Consider the following 27,328-nt stretch of genomic DNA (forward strand, 5'->3'; position numbering starts at 1 on the left):
ACACATCGACGCACACACGCACATCGACCCACACACACACATATGAACTTACACACACACATATCGACTAAAACACACACACATGGACTCACACACACATCGACATACACACACACATCGACTTACACACACACACATCGACTCACACACACACATCGACCCACACACACACAGACTTACACTAAGACATATCGACTTCCACACACCCAGTGACTCACACACACACATAGATTCACACACACACATCAACTTACACACACAGACACATCGACTTACACACACATCGACCCACACACACATTGACTCACACACACACATCGACTTACACGCACACACTTTTTTAAAATGTTTATTTACACACACACATCGACTTACATGTACGCACATATCAACTTACAAACCCACAGCGACTCACGCACCCATTGATTTACACACACACATACATCGACTCACACACACATCGACTTAGACGCAAACACAAATAATTTTTGATTTTCATTTACACACACACATCGACTCACACACACACATGGACACACACACACAGACAAAGAAATGGACTTACACACTCACATGGACCCACACACACACATTGACTTACACACACATCAACTCACAACAACACATATCGATTCACGCACACGCACATCGACTTACACACAGACACATCGACTTATACACACACACACGGACGTACACACACACACATCGACTCACACACACATCGACGCACACACGCACATAGACTCACATGCACACATGGACTTAGGCACACACATGATTATTTTTATATTTCCTAACTTAATTTTTTTATATTAGTTTTCTTTCTACGTGAGTTTAACGAAAGAAGAAAGAAAATAGTACTCACTTAACAGTGCTGTGGTGAGGCCTAGTCCCGTGCCTCGCCTAGATTGCCCAGCCGGCCGAGGTGGCACCTGTACAGTAGGATCTACCTATTCTACATCGACCTACTTAACATTATAAGAGTATGTTTTTTGTTTGCATTCTGACCACAAGCATTGTGGTTAATGCAGGCATGATTCCTTGTAAAAGGTTTCAGTTTGGTGTTTTAACATTTTAACACCTATTTTGTTTCCAGATATAATGGGAAAAACCTATTATCATATCTTGTCACCTGTTCTATACATTTCCTTTTTAAGACTCTATTATTGACAAATGTGTTGAGTTGTTGTTGTGTGTGTTATTTGTGCCTGTACACTACTGTGAGTTTAGTATGCCCAAAAAGTATTTGTGTCATCGGATGCAGTTCATTTTCAGTGTATGGGGCACAGCAGGAAGATAACACTTCCTAGCACAGGACAACTTCTCAGGAAAAAATTGGTATATGTTTTTTTTCAGTCTAAAATACTATCATGGACATGAAGTTAATGCCACCAAAAATAATAATACATTTACAGTATTTTGTCAAGGGTGACAGCTTCCCCAAGCCATGTTGGCCATGCTAGTCAGTGCAAGCATCCCAGGATCAGTTCCAGAATGTTCCGGGATCAGTGTGTTCCAGCAATCAGTTCAGATATCACTCGCCACTCATGTTAGCCATGGTTGGCAATCGAACTTGGGTCACAGGGTCCATAGCACTGTGCGCTAACCACTTTCCTAGCACTCAATTACAATAAAAATAGCACTTAAACACAGCGCAAAAGCTAGTGCACTGGCTGACATCAGTGATATCTGAACAATTCCTGGCCTCCCCTTCATTACTTTGCTAATTCGCACCGACCAGTACGGTAAGATGTAGTCAAAGACCCAATAAACTCTAACCATGTGGGTGGCCTTCATACAGCAGTAGACAAAAAAGGGCTACAAATAATTACTGGGATAAATTTACAGTAAATAAGTAATATTTAAAAAAGAGTTTTCAAAAACACGCTTTTATGAAATGTACTAGTAATGGAAGAACTCCACGACTCCGGGAAGTGGCCCCGAAGCTTGCCATAACGTAAGGGACCTTGGCCAATTACAGCCAACGTCAGTTGACTGTGGACAATTAGACCCAAGCCGAAACATAACATTAAAAAGATTGCTTAAAAATAAAAATTGTTATGATAAAATATAGTATTGTCATCAGTATGAGATAAGTATACCAAGTTTGCAGTCGATATCACATTGGGAAGTGGGTTAAAACTGAGTTACAAGATTTGAGGATACAACAACAATAACGACAACAACAACAGACAGAGTGAGTTAAATGAAAGCGTGTAAAAAATACGATGAGTTTTTGTTGTTTAGCTGTTATGCTGTTTGTTATGGTTTACTATATTTAAAATAAGAGGGTAAGGATAATCCATGGGGGGGGGGGGGGAAATATGAACGACGTAAATAACCTCTTGTTTTTGGTTCTTTCGGTAAAGTCACGTAGAAGGGAAATAATAAAATAATAAAAATAAAACATTTAATCATTTTCACGACGTTTCGGCCACAACGCAAGCAGCCGTCCTCAGGTGAAGAACAGGTCTGTCGCTGTCATTCCGACAGACCTGTTCTTCACCTGAGGACGGCTGCTTTCGTTGTGGCCGAAACGTCGTGAGAATTTTTTAATGATTAATTTGCATTATTTTATTATTTCCCTTCTACGTGACTTTACCGAAATAACCAAGAAGATGAATCCCTGCAGTCACGAAAGCTTTAAATCGAAATTTAACCTCTTGTTGTAACAGCTCTCTGGCTGGTTCAGCAGTTCCACTGCTGGATGATGACCGCTTGTGTTGCGATCGAAACGTCGTGATATATTATTTTTTGTTTTATTTTTATACCTACGTGACTTTACCGAATGAACCAAAGAGCATCAATGACAAACCTCAATACTCTGCATGGTGCTCGCTCTTTCTTGGGTCGGTGTTACTCACGGCAGCTCTACTGTCACACAAAAAAACAACACAAGTGAGGTGAAACATTGCCCTGCCAAACTTTCAAGCATTGCATTCTGTTTTCAGTTCAACATTGAAAGGGTTATTAAAGTACAGTCCTCAAATCGATGCAACTCTGTGATGTGAGGCCACTTTTTGGTATAAAATAACAAGAAAGCCTTTATCTTTCTGAAAAGTTAAACGTGTGTGTGCGAAAAAATACAATGACCATGATTTCCAAAATGCTATTACTGTATTTCCCCCACCCCCTGGTAAGTTACTTTTGTATCCACCACGACTGAATTGAAGTCCCGAGTGAACACCTTCCTGGGTTCTCTCGCTTGCCCACAAACTGTGGACCAGGGTCAACCTCATTCGGCACATCGTGTGGCAGATGCACTCATCTCCCCTCAGAAAGTGACCCCACCTTGCAACTGTGCGAGTGGAACAACTAGCGGAGCAAATGGTCAACTCCTAGAGTATTGACCAGTGGCACCAAACCAAATCCGCGACTCACATCCAATGCCATTGTCGAATGGCTAAACAACGCAGATGTCAATTTGCTAAATTTGTTGCTATTCAAAAAATAAATTGCCTATCTCAGCAATGCTCCATACAAACAAAGACAACTACTGAGGGACACTGATACGCTTTCTATTGATTAGCATTATATCCAAATTACCGCCATGAAAACTGAATGAAAAGAATGTGCAATTTTTTTAATGAACAAAAATATACATGGTACATATATATGGGTATATTTAGCTTTTTGGTTTACAGGAATTCTCAAACTTTGATATCAATAGAGATTCATGACATTATAAAATATATACAGTGTAAGGACGTTTCATATTTTATCATGCTAAAGTGCCATATATCACTGTAGACCTACACCACACAAGCTGCATTTATAATAAATCCATTACCACTAACACCATTTATTATTATGATCTAGTTAAACGATAAAGGTGCGGACCTGAAGTTGCTCATGCCACTATCAGTGGAAGGGCCTTTGGCTGATTTTTCAGCTCCAGATGGTATTTGGTCTACTCTTCCACGTTGACCAGACGTGTTGGAAGAGAGGTGGGCGTACCCACACTCTACCCCACCACACACAACCTGTTGATCAACTGTGGCAGACAGAGGCTGTAGTATTGTTCGAAGTTTTAACTGACTTGGTAGTGTAGATGTAATCCAACCGTTGATTTCTGGATTTCAATTCAAGTCTGTTAACCTTCACACCATGACAGCTCCCCATTGTGTAGGTTCTGTGTATGAAACAAACAACAGGGACAAATACAACCTACTCACAGACAAACTCCACAAATATCTCAACAGCTTCATATTATTGTGCTCACGGATAATGTTTATGTTACCTCTTTTATGGCATTATCGAAACGATGTATATGACGAATGATATTCGGATATGACACGTGTTTTAAGGCAACCGAACAACCTGATCGAGTGAGTCCAGAACGTACTGTATCACAATGCATACCTCCAGAACACCCACCGTAAAGGTCACTGCACTGGCCAACAATTGAAAATCTTAAAAAACATCACAGACCAATATAGGTCTGGTGTGGGGTGGGGAATTCTTCATTTCATAATTAAACCCCTATAGTGTTGGGTTTCAGAATGGTTGAGATACAGATAATGAAAGACGGGACATAGAAGAGTGATGGATAATGGGCAAATGAAACAATAAAAGGTGAACAAATGTTAAGAAGAAGATAGCACAAATTGGACACAAAAATCAATCACTGTCAACGGTATGAAATATCACATTTCTATTACGGAGAATAGGGGGAGCGTGGGGGCAACACTTTTTCTACATTAAGGACACTATTAAAAATTCAATACATCATCCCTGTACGTCTCACCTGCGGTATTATTGCAAGCAGTTTATGAGCCATTCAACTCTCCGATTAATTCAAGTAATTTCTTTTTTTGGTGACCCAACTCGAGCTATGTTGAGCTGCAGTTAATGAAAATGTCAGCGAAGTGCGACTCAATTGATAGGTGGCCACCCCCCCCCCCAAAAAAAAGTGTTGGTGGATATATGAAGATTAATTAGTTGCATCTCAAAAAATATCTGCGTTTTGTCCATAAATAATTATGAATGGGAGCTAAATTAAATACATAGTCCATGGGTGAAATGCCCGAATGAATCATGGTGTATTTCCGTTAAATGTTACGCAAAAAATATCTCTGGTATTGAGTTTCAGTCAATATTTTTTTCGTAATTGGGCTGCATGCTATAAAGAGAACATTGCATATTCATAACGAGGAAGTAATTATGTGTAGCAATTGCCTCGGCTCTATCAAAATCGGCAGGATTATTAATTGTTCCAAAATAGTTGTCAGTAACGATTATCCACTGCTTCACTCTCCATGTGTGAAATTGCCGTATGACAGTGCTGGGCTCTGGGATACGAAACGTTTTTTGTTGGGTCACAAGATGGAGCTGTAGAGGTTCCTACTCTGAGGTGCATTGACAAGGTCAATCGTGTTTGACTGCCATACTGCCTTTGCTTTACGGGTTTACAAATAATGCCTGCAGCTGCAACAAGGCATTAAAAAATAATGAACGTTCCGCTGTTTAACCAATACCAGCAGTGCATCATCTGAAAATACCAAAAAAATACGAAGCTTCCCATAATATATTTTATGGACAATCACGGGAACATTACTTACAGCTTTTTATTTTCACCCAATAATTACATTCACACTCTTAAATACACAATTCATAGTGATAGAGCTGCAAGATGGGCAATGCAATTTTCTTATGAAGCAGATCGCATAGTTATATCCAATAAATGATAAGCTGGATCATTGATGCCACCCCACGCAATGTCACACCGCATTAACTCTTACATCCACAACTCTCCAAATTAAATGGATGGAATGAAACGTTAACGAGCGACATATTTGCATCCTTTTCTACAACTTTTTTAATGGCCTGGCATTTAAAACAGTTTCGTGGTTGCGATTATGCACGGAATATATACACCTATTCCAGATGTCCCTCTTCCTACACAACAGTTCGCTTCGTGCATTCACTAGTTATAGACATGAATTATTCCGTGGGTCAAGGTGTTAAGCCACGGAAAGATATGTTTTCCAAAGCTATGGCTTTAAAGAGAACATTCCCAGTGGCATAACACAGCAGTGCTTCCATCAGTTGCACGGCTGACCTGTCACATCGACTCTTTGCTTGCCATTCGACCCACAACAACACAGGGAGTATTGAAAAATATCTGTACGGTGAGAATCATTGCAGTGGAATCAAATCACATTCAATGCACAATGGTTAGAGAGAGCTTCATAGGACAGACACACACACACGAAAGTGTCGCCGAACAAAATCAGTCAACTAGAAAAGAGAAGGAATAATTTTGCAACGGATAATGCTATTCAATACGTATTGTACTGGAAGGCACACGAATGCCCATGGGTATTTGTTCACTATCCCTCTATGAATTGCCTCTTCGAAGCCGTGGATATGAGCACTGCGCTATATCGGCTTGCAAGAAACGAGGGGAAAGACCTCATTACCTCCATGCGAAACTGCACGCCTTTTAAATTAAATCTTATTTTATTTATGTGTAATAGTGTTTGTGTAGTATATAAAAAGTGTAGGTGATATATCACATATATTATTTAGGCTGCGTATTATTTTCAGATTATATTGTGTGTGCACGCGTGGATGATTGTGGGCACATAGTTGGATATGGGAGTACAGTATCGCATTCTGGAGCAGGCAATATAGAATGTTCCTCTTGCTATATTTACAGAAATAACTTCATTTCTCCAAGTGTCGACACAAAACTCAAATATGTACCTGGCCACATAAGCCCAGTCCACTTGTTGGAAGATGGACATTTATTTAATAAAAGAAAACCCAATATTTTTTTTTAAAGAAAAAGCTTCTCAGACTAAAACGATCAAGGTTATCACCATACTCATACGTACATTTTTTTTCTGATAAACGGAAGCATAAATTGCATTCGGTTATGCTATAATAAGATATCAACATGTAAAACATATATTTCATGTGCTACCAATGTTACGACTCATTGAGTCAAATATTATCTACTGGTAGAAAAAATATGAGGCAATTTGCATGGAAACAGCAATGGGTAACTGGTTAATGAGATAGAGAGATCATTTTGGTATCAAAAACATTTTCAGGTGTAAACATTTTCTCATGTAAAATTAGGCCAATTTTTCGTTACAAATAGTAATGGTGCAACTTAGAAGGGGCTGTAGATTGAAAAATTCGACTATCGTCGTTGTATTTGACCCAACAACATTTTGCGCAGTCCGGTGGAAGTGATGGGTCATGTTTTACAAATATATATATTTTTGCCCCCCATTTCCACAACTAACGAATTAGCACAGCAGGTGCAATTCCTGGTGCAGCAATAAAAAAAACAAGATTAGGGGTTTGCTAATGATGATAAATTGTGGTGCAGTTTGCAACGGCACAACCAGCTAATCACCATTATCGTCATTGCATGGCCGTAACTAGAGCAGAAGAATAATCTGCCTCCTCAGCCTTTGTGCACAAATTTCAGCAGGGGGGCAAAGAGAGGAGGATTGTGAAGTGGTTGGTCAGTCATCCTGCAATTGTAACTTGTTACCTACGCAGCCCTCCAGCGGCATGCATGCATCTTAACAATTTATTCCCATTTTCTTCGAAGCCCTATTACCCAACCTTGCTTCTGATTTTTCAGTTTTTGCGCAGCATGTTTTACGTCTAAACAAATGCGCATCGTGTATTACGAGGAGTTTTTTTCCCTTTTGCTCTCCTTTCCACAATTAGGCAGGATAATCTCCAACTGAAGCTTGACGGCAATTATGTTCGCAGGACGCACGAGTTGAAAGTAGATTAAAAATTAGCAAATACTAATACGACGAAACAGTCTGCTGTTACTGGCCAAGAATACATGTTCTAAGAAGTAGGCAGGGCAATGATGCAGTGAAGCACAGCCCTGCAACTGAGTGCACATTCGGCATGAAGTGAAAAAAGTCAAACGAACATTGAGTCGGTGCTCATCTACAATTTAGAGCCTTGCGCCGCAGTGGTGTATATTCCATATTACTCTGCCGGGGGTGAGTCCATCCATAGAACAAGCATTGTTTACTTCCCCACAAAGGTGGCTGCTCGTGGTATTGACCCTTTTTTCTGATTGCTAGCCGCTCACTCTACCCACGAGCTACCCAGCCGAGGTAATTCACGTCCCAACAACCACGCCAAAAACAGGACGTCGTTACTGGACGAGATTTCTTTGCTTGCACCGTCGGCCTTATCCACTCACTCCTGGCCACAACCACCTGAAGGCAAGAGATCTCACAGCAGCAATCCAAATGTAAAAAAACAACAACATGCAACTCTGAATCTCTGATAATGCATGACAGTTGAGTCGTGCGTGTTTGTGTGTAAGCGACAGTGACTTCCAAACAATTGAGGGAAGTCAAGTTAAGTACTGTACTGACTTGAGCTCTGCCCATGGTGAGCCAAACTCGTACGTTTACACGAACACCTTCAAAAAAGCTGATTTGACAGTGGATTTTTTTTAAAGTAATGGGATTGTTATTTAATTTACGTTTTTTTTAAGGTAGCACTTACACGGACAATTATGTATAAATGTTTAATATTTTTTTTTAAATCACCCAGACAAGCAAAAGCAGCCTCACACCTAAGGATAAATATACAGAAACTCATTATGATTTATTTTACATACTGTGAACGTGTGTGTGCATGTGTATATGGACTGACGTATGCACATGCAAACATAGACACGTACCGTGCATACATACAGACAGACATTCGTATTCATGCACATCTCGCATCTATGTATTATGCAGCATCATAGAACCCATCACCACTTCATTAAATTACGTTTGCATTGTGTGCCTGAGCTGATGGATTTTTCATCTTTCACGTGCGTGGACCCTGCTGTACATCAACTTGAAGAGTCATGCCGACCGCCATGTATTTGCTATTTATCTCACGAGATGCACACCGCCATGGGCCCTCACTTCCCATGACCTTTCCCTGGCGGCATTTTAATTGAATTATAATTTAAGCTGCCAATTTTCACCCCGCTGGCTTGTCAGCGAGCGGCGGTGTGCGAGTAAGAGATTTACACTCGCCTCCACGCGCGGAAATGAAAGCAGGATTAGAGACTCCCTCAAAAGAAAAATATATATATGGTACATAAGACCAATGATCCTCTATACCCTGAAGCTTTAACCCACATCCCATGCTCACATATCTTGATGTGCTATTCACAGATAAAACAATACACTACTGACACGTCTTTACCGACGGCTTGATCTGTGATTCAATCCACAAATCAATACTATTGGAAGGCGTAATCACAAGTGATTGGCTGACAATGATGTTATATTGACTCGTAATCTAAATAGCATCTGTTCCACCTTGGGTCACTTGGAATGGCTTGTAACTAAATCCTGACCATTATTTACTTACATATACAAAAGTGTATTGTAAATTTACATCTAAGTATACTCCTGTGCATGATTTTATTTAATTATTATTATAACGAAAGAGGTAAAATCAATGTCATACGTATTTTTCCAAAGGTCAAGTCAAATCGATGTCCTGACCAAATGACTATTGAGGCAGTGCTCATCTCCTGTTTATAACCCTGAGCAACTGGTTACGATTCCACGTTCTAATGGTGGAGGTGAGTCTATGCATAGGACAGCATACTTTTGACTTAATCACAAGGCGAAGGGGGGGGGTACCTATTTTATTGACGTCGGAGGGATGATGGCTTGAGTCAACCCCCCCCACCCACCCCCAAAGCAGGATTTCAACTCGCAACCTTCCCATTACGAGCCACTCGCTCAACCACTGATCCAACTGGGCGGATATTACACTCACGCAGGTGTAGCACAATGTAAATGTGCTGAGAGCGGTGACAGAGAGAGATATCGAGATAAATACAGAGTCTGAAGACAGACAAAGAGGTTTACAAAAAGAGGCGATGGCACGCTTGTCAGTAAAGCCACAGTAAATCCTCGCCGTGGATGGGATTACATCCTAGCCAACCAGAAAATCCCAATGATCCAACGGAGAAAAGGTCAGAGTCGGAATAATGCCAGAAGCTCATGGGTTTTAAAGGGTGAGGGTTGCTAAAGGAATTGCTTTCCACAATTGAGAAGAGTTTACTGCGGCAAAATTAAATGTTTTCCTCTTGACCTAAAGCACAGACCTTTTCAAAGGTATCTCAAAACACCTGGCATTCGTTTAAAGATTTCGTAGTACTTGAGAAGTTGTCAATATTTTTCGTGACATTATCACCAAACTAGCTTGCATGTCAAATTACTCCTGGGTAATAAAAACAATATTTGTTTAATCTTCATCATCCTTGTGTAAGTTTATTTCTTCAGTTTATGGTGTATACATCAATGATCAAGTGACATTTTATGGCATTTAAGGTATTTGTTCTCACTCTGACTTTACTATATTATAGTTGTTTATTTTTTTTTTATGTCTTTGAAGTGCATTCCCCAAGTAAATAATGCGTGTTTTTACCCTTTTTTAATCCTTTAGAAAAACAACAAAAAACATAAAATGGCCGTGTCATATTTGCAGAGTGGTGCAGTGGTACAGCAGTTAGTGCACTTCTTGTTAGAGCACTGCGCTATCTACTGACCCGGTGACCCGAGTTCAATTCCTGGCCATGGATAACATTAGTGACAAGTGCTTTCATAGCTCTCCCTTTCTTCACTAACCCACACTGACCAGCGTGGTAAAGCATGCCAAAACAATGGTGGATGTGGAGGCCTTCACCCACCATTCGAGTGTCAAAAGGCTGTTCATTATACTTTCAGCTCCATTATTCTGAAATTAGTTATGGAAGTATGTGTATGTTTTAGTCCAACGTTTTTTTCATCACATGCTCTAGTTTCATAGAATTAGTTATAAAACACATCGGAATGGTTACATAACTTATAAAGTAAATGTCATTCATTATAATACTTTATGAGAACAAACTAAGCTATTTATGTATTTAAAAACACTGAAACGTTCGACGATGAACTAATATAAAAGTGTGGCCGAAAATTTTAAATGATTAGAAATCCGCTCGAAATTTAAAGTTAACTAAGTTGGTGAGATATATTTTATCTCCTCCGAATGCTGCCTTATTAGTTGTCCGCACAATACTCCGAAAGCAAAGAAGTGTCACATTGCCCGGGATAAGCTACCTACGAGTGAACATTTGGCAAGCAATTAAAAATATTCCTCCTCCAATTTGCGCTGACAAAACAGCCCCTGACTAATATTGAAACGTCCCAATTATGTCGCATCATACGCCATCTGTCAGTAGCTGGCTGAGCATGCTAATACAAGTCGGTGTGATAATATTCACGGTGTGCTGTCACAGCTACACGTCAGAAGTGAGAGAGAGAGAGAAAGACAACACCGGCAGTGAGCGATAGGGGGGGAGGAGGCGCGTTGGTGAAAAGGGTGACAAAAAGGGGCATAGAGAAGGAAACAAACAAAAAAGGAAACTCACAATGACAGAGCACACGGATTTCCCCACTCGCATTCCGCCAGTGGCCAAATAACACGCTCGGTTGCTGCTCCACTTGCAAGAGGGGGACATGTGTCTCGCTCTGCGTGAGAACTTCGTCGCTTGACGACTTGCCATCAAATATGCACATTCACGTGTGTTAGTATAATGCGGTGTAATGTCGAATATCCAAACGTCGGCGTATCCGCTATCACCAATTAACCGACCACACCCAGTGCAGCATAGTATTTGTCCAGTGGCATGACAGCTATTTTCTATAAATATTCACAACTCCAAGCTTATGGCATTTGGTAATGCATTCTTAATGGTGCGTACTTTCGCTGACGTATAAAGTAAAGCATTGACTCGTATTTAATAGCAGTTTGAGTTTTTTTTTTGGGTCCAGTAACATCTTTTGTGCAACGTCAAGCTGTAAATTTTGATGAACGTTCACGTATTTGACCCTTTCACATATCCACCTATACATTAGTCCCCCAGCGAGGCGGATATGTGACATTGAACTGGCATGCAGACATTATTGCATATGAAACTCAGGTCCCCACAGTGTAGAAAATGATCTCCAACTGGAAAGTCAATGTATCGATCTCTGTCTATCTACTCTGAAGGAGGGCCATCACACAAAACATCAGCCCACAATATGTCTATGCTGTACGGCAGTACAGTTCGGAAGAGTAAAAAAAGTTGAAAACTGCCCCATGGCGCAGTTATTTTCATTACGGGAAGAGAATAATCTAGAATGAGAAAAAATGACCGTCGCCAATAGATACACTTCAAACTGCATTTCTCTTCATTTTGTGCCGTGTCCCTTATTGAGCGTGATGTAACACATGCAGAGCATGCTGACAAAAAAACAATACATTTCATAACCATACAGTGGTTAAGTGACTGTCGAATTCTTGATATATGCGTTACCAAACAATTGCGATCTGAAACAAAGGTACCTCTCCTTTCATATAAAAGTGGTCATTATTACAATGGTTCTTTTGGCATCGCGTCATGGGATTGGGAATTCAGTTGAAAAATCTCACATTGCAGCACATATGATGCGCGTCGGCGGAGAGTGGCTCACAAAAGAGATGTTCGCAGGACTTCTCGCTGATAAATTCCTTCAAATATATCAGTCGAAGTGAATTATTTTTTTTGTTAATTCTCAGATTGGTAACCAGGGTGGCAGCATCAACTTCCTCCACTTGAGAAGCCAGTTTAATTGCGGCTGGCTGCTCAAACGCATACCCAGGATATCAGCGGGCCCTGCTCAGTACTCCGACCTCTGAGCCACTTGGCCACCTCGACGCAAGTGTTTGTAATTCACCTCTGTGAAAGTGGAAATTACAAAACACTTATTTACGGCAAGCCTTAAGACCGCTGCAGGCCTCCGTAGATACTGCTGTGATTAATATTCAATTCAACACGCAGGGGAGGATTATTAGGATTTTTAAGATTAGTGAAAATGACTAAGGCATTTGTCGGCAGAAAGGTCAAAAGTGTGCCACACAATATTCACGGGGACTATGAGGTGTAAGGTGTAAAGTTGTTCAAACAAAGTGTCTTACGCGCAATTCTACTGAATATCCTTTCAGTGTTAAGTGGAGGTATTTAGCAAGAGAAGGCTAACACTAATAAGTGCTGACAACGTTAATTGGGGTTACCAAAACTGATTAAAGAGTGTTTTTTTTTCTCCCAAGTGTTTCTATTGAGCGTTAAAGAATGAAGTAGGCACGCATGCAGGCTGCTCTGCCACGGTGGAAAGACCTTAACCCAATCGGTCACGTGATCCTTATGGCAGTACCCCGGGGGTTACCAAATAATACAGAATGGCCAAGGCAATTAAATATTTTATTTCTGGGACACTATTTTTTCCAGGGGTGTACTTAACTCCACGTCTGGGGTACCAATCGATCCGAAATCGGTGTTACTCCACGATGTCGAAACGCCAAACATCACCATACAAAATCCGTTCTCGAAAAATTCAGCTTTGAATAGTGCATCGTGTACAGCTCGTCGAGATGAGTCGATTTCCGCATCGCCGACCATCAACAGACTAAAAACGACTGCATCACGGACATTATGCGAGAGCCGGAGTACTATGGTACCCCGGGGTACCGCCATAAGGTTCATTTAACAGATTTTCTTTGGGACCGAAATAATTTTCTCACGCGAAATTCCATTCCTCGCACCATAAGGTGCAAATGACAACGGCACAAAATGTGTTCATTACATTTCGATTTAAAGCTTTCGTGACTGCAGGGATTCATCTTCTTGGTTATTTCGGTAAAGTCACGTAGAAGGGAAGTAATAAAATAATAAAAATAAAACATAATAAAATAATTCTCACGACGTTTCGGCCACAACGCAAGGAGCCGTCCTCAGGTGAAAACCAGGTCTGTCGTGGCGACAGCTGCTTGCGTTGTGGCCGAAACGTCGTGAGAATTATTTTATTATGTTTTATTTTTATTATTTTATTACTTCCCTTCTACGTGACTTTACCGAAAGAACCAAGAAGATGTGTTCATTACTTCAAGATACATATGACTAGCTGTGGATGAGTTTTTGTTGAGAGTTATTGTATATATTCTGCAATATATATGGCCTTCTAGATGTTCTAAACGAAACAATTGTTTGAACGCCTAATGTCCTGTGTTTTATTGAAAACAAATAAATATGCAGTAAAAACGTCCCGATTCTGGAATCCAGACACAACTGGACATTTTTTGAGCTGGAAATTAAAGCCAGGCAGACACGCATTAAATTTCCCCAAAATGCTTTTTGTAATGGACCTGCTGTTAACATTTGAAAATTGGCGCGTTACTAGAAGCACTGCCAATGACATGAATGTCAAAATAATGTACAACCGATATTCACTTTTATGATTCATGCGTGCATTTATTGATTTAATTATATATGATTTAGAACAATAAGCTGCCACTTTGTCGAGGTACAAGGCAATTCACATGATTGCAACAGCTGGTCCTTTCTGCGCTGCCTGCATTTAATTGTGGCCTTCAAACATATGAAAGTTTTTTTGTGGTATTGTTCTGAATAACTCTCCACACAAATACAAAACAACACCCACCGTAGTTAACGTGTCTAACAACACAACATGTGCCTCCGAAATTACCAACAGTCTAGGTTTCTTTTCAACATTTATAATTGTTTTATTTTTGTATAGTTAGATATACAACAAGTACAAAAAGACGATGCGATTTGATTTCCCTTCGGACAATTTACCCTAAATGCATACAATCTCATAAAATCATGGAAGCTAATCAGATTTTAGCCTAGTAAATGCTTGAATGGGTCATCACCAGGCCTTGCCAGCTGTTGTGGGCGTGGGGCTGAGGTACAAGACGACGGTGTGGACATAGATGTTGAACTTCTTTCGCGTAAATTTCGATTTAAAGCTTTCGTGACTGCAGGGATTCATCTTCTTGGTTCTTTCGGTAAAGTCTGTCGAGGAGACAGACCTGTTCTCCACCTGAGGACGGCTGCTTGCGTTGTGGCCGAAACGTCGTGAGAATTATTTTATTATGTTTTATTTTTATTATTTTATTATTTCCATTCTACGTGACTTTACCGAAAGAACCAAGAAGATTTTTTCGCGTAGCCAACCGCGCATGCCGGTGGTGCTGTGTATCACCTCCTCGTTGGTGTGGATTTTTTTCCCATGCACCCTAGTTTCCTTCAACATGCTCAAAAAATAATGCATTGGCCAAACATCCTAGTGCAAACCCTTCCAGAAAACATCGTATTTCAGACTCTGTGAGGCTTTCCGCTCATTATTAAGACAATTATAATAGCTTTCATGCACATTGGGATCTGAAATATATATGTATGTTGAACGTCGTTCGCACCATACGTACCCAGCCGTGCTAATGGAAGTTGCGGGGAATGGATATTGAACTGTAATTAAAAATTAATTGTAATGCAAAGCACATTTTCTGGGGTTTTGTATGTATTAAATATGCAGAGACAAACGTCTCTCTCCTGAATAAATACAACCCAGGAAGCAATCACAGGCTGCTCCAATGGAATTTCCACTTTTCCATCGCCAATGAGAGGGCAATGCTAATTACAGCCAAAAAACAAGATCGTTAATATCAAAAAACCTAGGCAACAGCGAATCCGATTTTAGACTAACTTAATCAAGAGATGAAAATACTGTACATAGATGACCAAAGTTACGAGGTGGATGTCACCACTTTCAATGTCAAAGCAATGTACAAGTGTTTTAAAAGTGGACAGAAAAATTAAACACAGCAACTAATCTGACACCACAAAAGACAAATTCACTCCCATATATATGAAGAAGACATTGTCTGATAATTGGTTTTTTACCCTTCTATCTGGCAACAAAACTGACACCTTTTTTACAAGGAGTCATGTTTGCATAGACCACGATACCCGCAGCCATAATGCAAACAAAAAACATAACTCTGATAATATATGCACTGTCCTTGAAGTTGATTGGTCCACACCCGAGACAGCTTTCCTTAGAGCCTAGTCTCACATGGGTTGGACCAGATGACGCCAATAGGCGCACAACTCAAAGACAATGCACCATCAGAGTATTGTCTTTGAGTTGTCTGTTTATCTGTGTTGTTATTTACATTGTCCACAACGCTGCTAATGACAATCTTCAGTTACTGTATATATATAAAACCTGTGGATTATATACATGGATGTTGACAAAGAAATTAACAAAAGCTAAAAAATGTGCAAAGGATAGAGAGGTACACGTGTGGAGAGACCGGAAGATGAACACGTGGGTTAAAGTGCATGCAAACGTTAAAGACAATATCTTGACCTTAAAGAAAAGCGGGGATTGGGCAGGACATGTCATAATAAGGGACAGTGTTCCAGTGGTCGACACTAATTATAGAGTAGTAGCCACGGGAGTGCATTTACGTGAGTGCTTGTCCACCATAACGATGGAGTGATGTGGTCAGCTTGTTAGCAGCACCTCCGATTAGCAAAGTTGGCCACAAACAACAGTTCGTTCTCCTGTGCGTATTTTCATACCGTGAATTGGGTATAACACGATGAATGTACAGTATGAGGGAACACATTTTCTTCCTAACGCGGATGCGAATTGGATATAACGCGATTGACCGAACAGAACTACGTCGTGCGATTAGCATCACACGGTTTGACGGCTGCCTTTTGCGTAGCATCACACGAGGCACTGGGATACTGCTGGATGTTTCTCGATGCTACCCACGCGCCTCAGTCTCTGTTCAGCCTGCGTACGCACCTCACGTGTTATCGCGGACTGTGCTTTACCCACTATATTATTTGTAATAATGTGATTTTTTCCAAAAGGCGGTGTTCCTCAGGACCACGACTACCGCTTTAAAGGGGAACAGACTCTAAGATACACGCACGAAACCATCGACAGTGACGAAGGCTTGGGTAGGCCTTCATTAAACCATGAATAGTTATTGGCGATGATAATTATTTCATTAGTAAAACTGTGACTTAAAGAGAGGCAGTCTTGTTGGGAAATGTGCTTGTTAAGAAAATTCAGACTCTGTCTTATCGACAGACCTGTTCTTCACCTGAGGACGGCTGCTTGCGTTGTGGCCGAAACGTCGTGAGAATTATTTTATTATGTTTTATTTTTATTATTTTATTATTTCCATTCTACGTGATATTTACCGAAAGAACCAAGAAGAAAAATGTAGCTTCTGTATTATATGTATATAAATGGCAAATTGCATGCTTGATGAACGACATCCAGCAGCTTGGAGAGCCGCACGCTAGTGGATGTTCGGATGAGCTGGTGAAGGTGGCACCATCACGACGGAACGGGTTAACGCTCTTCTTAAACTCTTCCTAGGCGTGCCTCGTCGGTGCACGGCTCCGCCGGACTGCGTCCCGTGCTCGCGGAGGTGAGGGCCTCATTTATCACCGTCAGTTTCCCAGGGAGGCAGGCGGCCGTGTGGAACACGTTGTGACGATCACGAAAGAGGGCAGAGAGGAGCGTGCGGTGGTGGGGTGGGGGGTGCTGAGGGGGCTGTCCAGGTGGGTTGGGGGGGGGGGTGATGGTGGAAGTGGGGGGGGGGCGGACTGCAGTAGGACCCAACCTGCTTGGCTGCACAAGATCAATCACGGAATCCAAACACAGATTGACAGGAGACAGCACTCAAGCCTTGCAATTTGTGATGGCAATAGCCACTTTACTAAACAAGCATCTTGCAATTGCAAGCCTCTATGCACTTGCTGGATATATAGATCCACTATTTCGTCCCAAAAAAACGCTCTCAGTTATTTGCAATTGTTGTTTGATTTTTTTTTGTGTGTGTGCGCAGTCATATTGCTTCAGGTTTGTATGTTTGCGACGCTTTTTGAAACTGCCGTCGAAATGAGCATGGTTGTTTTTTGTTTATTTGTAAGTTGCCAATCCCAATTCTGGAAGAAAATAGCATGGTCTACCGCCTTATCTGTAATCAGTAATTTTCTATTGTGCATGTTGATTTTTTTAAGTGAACATTTTTCCATCCTCAGTATACCATGCGATATGGCATTTACGGCACTATCTGCATTCATTGAGTTTCAAATGTAACAACAAATATATATATTTTTAAATGTTTACTGTAATGTTGGAATGTATTTACGTCCGTTTTCTTCTGAAATTTGAACATTACGTGTTTGTTCATAATAAACGTTTTTGTGTTCGATCGCATTATTTATAAATGTGTCGTAACCCTCCACCACCCGACACGGCCAATCAGCAAAAAAAGTGTCACGTTGACAAAAGACAAATAGTTCACTGCTTTAACCCACCGGTGTGTTGAAGAGTGGAACCACAACATTTGGTCGCGAAAGCCTACGTGTTAAATTACGTGTTCGTATTATGCTGCAACATTCAGCAGAGATCATGCACACACCTATACCAGCAGTATACAGGGAGGTTGAAGTGAATAGGTGAAAAGACTAAGAAAAAGGCAAATCACAGAGGACGGTAGTGGGTCGAAGGAATGGATTTCTATGACTTCAATGGTAGCGATTCTGACATATTTCATACGGCATAAACAAATGTGCGTTTAGCACCCAGGATTTCCATTTGTCAGTATCTGTTAACAACGTAACTTCAGCATATTTAAAACATTTATAGAAGCATATGGTGTGTCGTTTTTGCACAGCCGTTGTTTATTCTGTGCCCTTTTTAAATACACAATTGTTAAAACAAAAAACACGAAGCGATGTTATGCAAGAAGAAAATAATATAATGAAATATTAGATGCTGCCTCTTGTTTTCGATCAGTTCTAAGGACTACACCGCCGTAGCAAAAAAAACGATTTCAAGTAAATATATTCAAACTATATTAAGTGGTTATTGCTCTTCAGAATACTGTGCATTCTGGGCTGCGGGAAAATGAGGAAAATGTATTGACTTACAGTAGGGTTACTGATTAAAAGGAAACGGTGAGAGGAATACAACTGTAAAATACACACACATTGGTTGACAGATCCTGAAAAATGGAAAACGAAAGTGATCATGCCCATGTTGTATGCAACGGGAAAATGTATATCAAGATCACTCAGCGAAGGCATATTGGGATTTGTTTAAATATAAAAATGAAGATGCCAACCATAGCTGTATGGAATTCCTTTCAGAAAACTGAATTCGATCATATAAAGCAACGTACACATGTGCCCAAAGAAAGTTCGCACATTTACCCGCAATGCCGTATGGATCAGAAACATGGACAATTACAAAGACGATGGAACAAAAGCTGACAAGCATGCAAAAATCACGGAGCTATATATATATACTTGTCATTATACTGAAAAACATAAACACAAACACGCGGATTCGGGAACAAATCCAAATTGTAGACATCAATGATGTTAATGAAAGTAAATGGACTCGGGGAAGACTCATCACAAGAAGGGGATGATGGCTGACGGATGAGATTGGTGGTGGAATGGTAGCCAAGTGAGAGACCACACCCATGAGGACGTACGCTGTGGAGATGGAATGATGAGATTAGATCACGTGCATGAGTGAAATGAAATGAGGCATCACAAGACCGCGAGGGATGGTGATCGCATGTGGTGACCTTCATCCAGCAGTGGATAAATTCATGGCTGCTGGCAATAGAATACAAGATTACATTCAGCAATTTAGGGACAATGCATTTTTATCACGTTAATTGAGGAAAGGGAATTGTGTGTGTGCGTATATATAGTGCATAAAATACGAATGGGAGACCACCTAATGTGGAGTTTCGCTGCTACCAAAGCTGATTTCAGTACAACCGCTCATGATGGGGAACACAGACCAATCCTGCACAAAACTTTATAGTAAACTAAATTGGTATTTTTTCGTATCTTAATTACATCCCTAACAGTCTCTTTCCCTTGGGATTCTAAAGAAATGAAACCTTTCTACATAGCTCTTTCCTCCTATTTGTCACAAAATGAGGTGCCTATGCCAATAAGGATGCATTTTCGAATTCCCGGGGCCAACAAGGACTAAGAGGAGAGGCTTCTTATATGTTTAAGGTAATGACTGTTACAGCACTTACATTCAATGGTAATGGACCTCTCTATAAGCCTATTAAGAATTGTCTTGGCACCACAGTCAGTTTGCAATTATTCACTAAGCAGGCCTTACTGAGCCAAATTTCAGACTAAAGCGAATAAGTAACTGGTATTTTTTTGTACCTTAATTGCACTGGTGCCAGTCATTTCCCAGTGATATTCCAAATGTAATAGACTCTTCTACCAAACCTATTCCCCCGTAAATGTGGTAAAATAAAGTGCCCGTGCAAACAGAGAGGCAAGTCTTTATTCACTGAGTTAGTACTGACACTGAACCAAAATGTATTATGACTTACCACGAAATGAGCTTTACGGTGTGGATCAAACTTAATAGCAAGCTACACCTATAATGCACAATTGAGCAAATCTAAAGAGGAAGACATCAAATACTTAATTGGATGTGGGAATCGCATGCTACTCTGCACGTCATCAAGGCCAAAACCAATTTCTGGTTTGATGTCTGTTGGGGTCATGAAACAAAGCAAAAAACATGAGACGGCAGATAGTTTGACAGGAGTTTCAAATGAAATCTCAAGGTCACCCATCCTTCGATGTCAAATCACATTCTTCTAAGACGTGTCGTGCCAGAGAGCAGTAAGGTATGAAGGGAAGAATGCATTTATATGTGTATAGAAATAAAAGAGAGCTGTTGGGGGAAAAAAAAAAACCTTTCCTTTAAAGTGCAATTCACCGTGGAAGATATCAAATAACATTATCTTAAGGCTGCCTCGTGTGGCTACACAACTATAATTTGGTTGACTGTTCACCCTGGCTGTGAAACAAACACGTCTCGAACGCACCTATTGTGTATATTAGAATGCGTCCTCAGTCATTCAGGAAGGGAAAGTCAGGATTGCATTGTGTTGTATCCATGATGTGAGATGCTGCCATCGTGGAATGGGCCAGTTCGATCACCCAGAGTGACAATCGAAACAATGGACAGATTTACCTCATTCTTCCCTGCCTCTTTCCACCCAGCAGTATAAATGGGTAAACCCACAATTAGTCCATCAGAAGATCGTGCGTGGTGGGGTAAAGTGTGAGTACCCCCACCTCTTATAAGACATCTGACCAAATTTGACAGTCACTGCATCGCACACTTATAGATGGCCTCCCACGATATTCCGGAGCGCCCTTCCAATAATAAGCCACTGGATCTTAGCACTTTTAAATATTAATTGAAAACGAATTTCTTTCGAACCGCATTTTCGTGTTTAGTTTGTTGTCCTTCCCCCTCACCTCTGACTAGCACGGTTGGCTCCGTACGGTGCAAAAGAAGTTCAACATACATACAACGTACAGAAGAGTGGGCTGATCAAATCCCCTGGAGAGGCTTTCGAGAGCCTCCTCAAGTGGAGCCCTTTCTGCCAGCAGTGGCGTGAGCAAAGCAATTGCAAGGCAGCACCTCTACCGTAGACAAGTTATCGCGGTGACACAATGGTGGCCACGGAGCAGACCCCCTGGGTTAAATTCTTGGCCACGACTAACATCAGTGGCAAGCGAATTTTGAACCGGCCCTGTGTCTCTCCTTCAGCAAACCAGCACGGCTGGCTACGGGCGGTGCAAAATAAGTTCAACATACATACGCACGTACATTAAGCAGCGAACAACAGTGCATTGTCGAGACCTCCATCCAGCAATGGGTTGACAAATAGATGTAAAATATTAATGCAATTATATGGGGGCCTGATGACATGATTGTGTATTACTGGCATCGTCATTCCTTGTGAGACTCCACTAAGTTGCCAAACAACAAATGATTTTCTTGAAGTGTTGAGATTTTAATGGCCACAACAGGACAGATCATATTCCTAAAATCTTGTCTGAAAGGCAAAGTAGTAAGAATATCACATGGTGTGGCTGCACAGTGTCTGGCTTTTAAGCAATGCATCTTGGAATGAGAGCCAAGCTGGAAATATGTAAGCCTATCTTTCATCACCTAATTGTCAAAAAATGAATCCATTACACAACCTTCGTAGACTACTGTGCCTAATTATCATATCATGGTTGTCTATGCAGCCTCGAGTACTGTATGTTATAGCACTAAAACAGCATTCATATCTCGGTGAGATAGACACTGTTTTTGAGAGGCAACATTGGAAAAATATTTTCACGTGTGATTTATATAACTTTTTGTTGCTATTGTAGAAAGTAAATGTAATAAAGCACATTCGTGTATTTTTATATTACATTATGAAATGGATAAACAGACATCGACAGTCATACAGTCTGAGTGAAAATGAAAGCAAATGTAAATTAACAAAGTACACACTCAATCTTTTGTTCTCCAGATCTCAATTGGCTATACCTTATATAACGGAAATGCATGATAGGTCACTTTGAGTCTTTCATAGATCTCAGTGCGAGACATGTATGAGCTACTTGGGTACACTTGTTCCCTGACCCTGACACACGAGGAGGTCAGGATCCATAAAACGGTTGTTATTCCTTAACCCACACTGCTCAATGTGGATCACGATCGCACTGATGAAATAAATAAGGGCACCGCAGTCGGAAGGCACGCATTTAAAATCCATTTATACTCTGTCACAAAGAGCAACTTCCCACTATGCAAAAATTTAAATAGATTTCGATTATAAATTGGTCAATGGAATATCGTTAATCCAGTAATAAGACGTAATATATTCCCAAATTTTACATACAGTACATATTAAGTTGATCGGGGCACAAAATGGGAGGCGATGAATTTTAATCTACACAGAACTATCGATGTTGCTATCAGAATAGAGATTTCCATGAAAAACACTGGAGTTTTGTGTTGGCCATATATGCTTTACAAAGTCCTTGAAGGATGTGTTACAGCATCTCGGGGGAAATCACTGAAAAATAATAAAGAAAAGAACGCAGAATACAAACTACAATGGTCGCTGTGACATTACACTGGCAGAGTGTGAAACCTTGGGAGTTGCTACTGATCCCAAGCGCTTGTTTTTCCCCCATATATCTCAACTCTGCAGAGCTTCATCTTCCTCCATACATCTCCCGCATCCACGGTTCAGATACCTCACCCCAGCTGCAGCTGGGACCCCTCCTCCAGGCCTTTTTTCACAACCCGCGACTCTCCTAACCACACCTCCCTTACCTCTATGGACTCTGAAAACATCTTCATCTCTAAATGCCAGATGATTAAAAAAAATTTGCTGCCAGAAGCTGTCACCTGCACCCATAAATAAGACCGTATCACGCCAACACTCTAATGATTCCCATTTCAATTTTGGATCGGTTTTCCAATCCGTTATCTCCCCTCTCATCTGACTCCATTCCCCTCGATGTACTCTCTGCCCCAGCAACCAAGACTTTCTGGTGAAGTCCTCAATGTACCTTTGCTCATTGGGATGACACACTCTTTCCTCTACTGACCCACGTAATGGACACGTACCTTTTTAGTTTGATTGTTTAATCAATTTTCATTGTTTGTTTAAGGTTCTTGAACGTTTTGCTGAAGTTGAGACGAAGCACAATATGTTGCAAGGTTTTTCAAGTGTGCCTGTGAGAGCTCTAAAATGTCTGAGCATAAAATGTAAAGCTTAGGATCACTCTAAGCTCTTATTCCATTTAAAATCCCTCCCATCACAGCGGGGCTGACCCGAGAACACACGGCTTTGTGAAGGACTTTCAGTATCGCGGCCAGGAAAACCACATTGAGTACGTAGAAGAATCATGACTCCCCCCCCCCTCCCATACTCAATGGCTGAATTAATTCGGCCAAATTTCAGCATTGGAACATCTGAGGTATAAGCTCAGAGACACGGAAGAAGAAAACATACAAACATGGGGTCCATCCCTAAACTTTAGACTCGTCTTAAACACCTACATCTTTGATTAGTCTTTGTTATTTTTTGTTATTTTCTTTGAACACATCTACGTGACTTTACCGAAAGACCCAAAAAATAGTATTAAACCCCTGAACCTTCGACCAGTCTTAAACGCCTGAACCTTAGACCAGTCTTAAATACCTGAACCTCAGACCAGTCTTAAACCCCTGAACCTTCGACCAATCTTAAATACCTGAACCTTAGACCAGTCTTAAACACCGAGGCGTCGTGATTTGATTTATTTTGTATTTTGTACCTGCGTGACTTTGCCGAAAGAACCAAAGACAACAACACAACAATAGACGAGTTCGGAGGCGATGAGCGGATACTCTTACATCCCACTGGGATTGTTGCACGGAGCATTTATATGCGGTGCTTTTTCTGGAAGACTTTGCTGGTTCCTTCCTGGATTTTTCTGTTTGCGTGTTTTTGTTTGTTGCGGTTGCACCCGATTCAAGAGCCGAATGGCTCACAGGGCTATACCTAATAAATGAACTGAAACACCTGAACCTTAGACCAGTTCAAAACCCCTGAACCTTAGACCAGTCTTGAACACCTGAACCTTCGATTCATCTTAAACACCTGAACCTTAGACCAGTCTTAAACCCCTGAACCTTCGTTCCAGTCTTAAACCCCTGAACCTTAGACCAGTCTTAAACCCCTGAACCTTCGACCAGTCTTAAACACCTGAACCTTAGACCAGTCTTAAACACCTGAACCTTAGACCAGTCTTAAACACTTGAACCTTAGACCAGTCTTAAACCCCTGAACCTTAGACCAGTCTTAAACCCCCGAACCTTAGACCAGTCTTAAACCCCTGAACCTTAGACCAGTCTTAGACACCTGAACCTTAGACCAGTCTTGAAAACCTGAACCCAGAACGGCAATGACCGGGCAACTTACCCCCCTCCCCTCCCCCATGAATAACCCTCCCCCCCACCTGTTGTGATGAGTGCGGTGTGTCTGATGAGACCGTCGATGCCCCTGGAACTACCACTCAGAACGTCAGAATGTTGCAATGTATGATGTGAGGGAGTATGTGGTACATATATATAACCCCCCCCCCCCCAAACAAACACACAAATATCACATTTTAGGTATTGCAAGAAACGGTTGTTATTCCACAAATGTTCACAGACCTCTCGATTTGAGTGACAATGCGCAAGGCAAATAAATTATATTGAATGCCTTTGCAAGTGCTTTAAATTCAAATGCTAAATGGTCCCCATAAGGAAGATGTAAATGGGGAGTGGGAGCTGCTCATGATTGCTATCCCATTAGGCTGTAATTATAGCTGGAGGGGAGTGTTTCAGTAAATGAGCGTTGGTGAGTTTTACGTATTGCGTGTGTATGGAGGGGAGGGTCATTGCCGAATATGTTGCAAGCAATTATTAACTGGGGGAGACTTTTTTTTACGGAGGAAATGTCATTCGTGAAAATTGTGATTTATGATGAGATTTTTTTTTTACCGGAATATTTTAATCAATTTTGGACGCAGTACAAAACATGTCATGAAATATAAAATGAATGGCATCGCACATTTGTACGACTAATTACAGTGGTATACAGTTAATAGACAAAAACAATATGTAAATTATACAACACAAGCACGTACAAATATGCGTGCACCTTTACACACAGCATATGAGTCGTTTTAACGCTTCCTTGTAGAACTACAACATTTTACAAGAGTGATCTTGTTTGAATTTTTTTTTTTACTTCTGGATATAGTGGATGCACATATTTTGTGTTTATTAAAATATGAATTAAAAGGGGAAGTTAGGTCTGCTTAGTACAGTACCAGAAGGAACCCGAAGAACTTCCGCAGCAAACACATGGCGAATATTTACAGAGGGTGATGATTTCATGAAATGATTATTTCATAGAAAAATAAAAAAAATATATACGTGCCAAAATAAAAAATAAATACCCGATTGTACCTCAATTGCAATACACTATCGATACAAGCATAAACAATACTTTATTTTATTTTATTTAAAGCTTCCGTGACTGCAGGGATTCATATTCTTGGTTCTTTCGGTAAAGTCACGGAGAAGGGAAATAAGAAAATATTTTAATGTATTAATATTTTATTATTTCCCTTCTTTCGGTAAAGTCACGTAGAAGGGAAGTAATAAAATAATAACAAATTAAAACATTTTCTTATTTCCCTTCTCCGTGACTTTACCGAAAGAACCAAGAATAAGAACAAACAAAACAATATTCCCGATTGTCTGCAGTGAACATCGGGAAGAGAGCGTCGGAGAGAAGGACGCGCGAGTGGAACACTCGCACAGAAGAATGAAACAAAACGCAGAGGAGGCTACAACCCTCTCCCCACCGCGACTGCCATCGAGCTGAATGCACACGCGGACCTTTCTCTCTTGTGCGTGGCGGCCGGAAGAAAGAAAACGACGAGACGTTGTCACATCCCGTTTCTTTTCGGATTTCTACAGTGGACTAACGGCGCGACCTACGGGTTTTTTTCATTTGTCGGAGGGGTGGGGGGGGGAACCAAGAGACAGGACCAGTCCAAACTTATTTTAATGCCTTTCCTGTATGTCCCGGTGCGTTACAGGCAGACACACAAGCACGTGTATTGTTGTATAGATTTATTTTCTTCACAAGCGGGAAACGAATTTCATTATTGACGTGTGGTCTACCAAAGCCCACTTATGTTCTTCCCCTGGTCAACACGACGTCTGTAATTTGTATTTGTCCTCTTGATCCATGACAGATCTTTCTGAAATCTCAGTGTCATCCCCAGCGTGTATATCTCTCCATATTTCTGTGCATACCTTTCTACCTTTAAAAAAAAAAAATCTCAGTCAGAGTCTGTATGTTGAATCAAGACATTGTCAAGTCACGCGATAGGCATTCCCTTAAGCACGTTCGTATGCTGCTCACCATTGTGAAATTAAATGTTGACCAATGTGGGGATGGTGTGATGATTTCGGTTCAAGTGCAGGAGTGAATTTATGGTATTGCAGGACCTTGAAGAATGCCTTCCCCATACTGTGTGGGGCGTGGAGTCTGTTGCCCATACTTCTCCACGCAAGTCATTGCAGGTTGGTGACGTTGGGGAACATAGATGTGGGAGTGCATGAGTACTATACAACTCATGAACGGCAGCACCTTTTGTGCATTGTGGTCGCCCATTCAAGCACTATCCAGACACTCAACCTCACTTCAGCTTATGACGATGTAAAGAAACCAGTCCTGTTATCACACTCGCCAGCCATCCCAAATCCACTGATAGATGTACCTCCACACACAACCGCGACAGTGAATATTGATTCGCTTTCACCACTCCGTCTCCCTTCGGAGTGTTTCCACACGCGCGCGCACCGTTGCGACGCAAAGTAGACGATTTAAGAGAGAGAGATCGAATGGAGCCTGCAACATCTGGGACTGCAAATCCAGTCGCGTGCTGCTATATATAACCCGTGCAACGTTTTAAGGCGAACGCTGCTGCTGCTGCTGCCCCACGGGGCCTCTCCTC

The sequence above is a fragment of the Lampetra planeri genome, chromosome 4, assembly GCF_965212315.1.
Source record: "Lampetra planeri chromosome 4, kcLamPlan1.2.h2, whole genome shotgun sequence".
NCBI classification, from domain to species: Eukaryota; Metazoa; Chordata; class Hyperoartia; order Petromyzontiformes; family Petromyzontidae; genus Lampetra; species Lampetra planeri.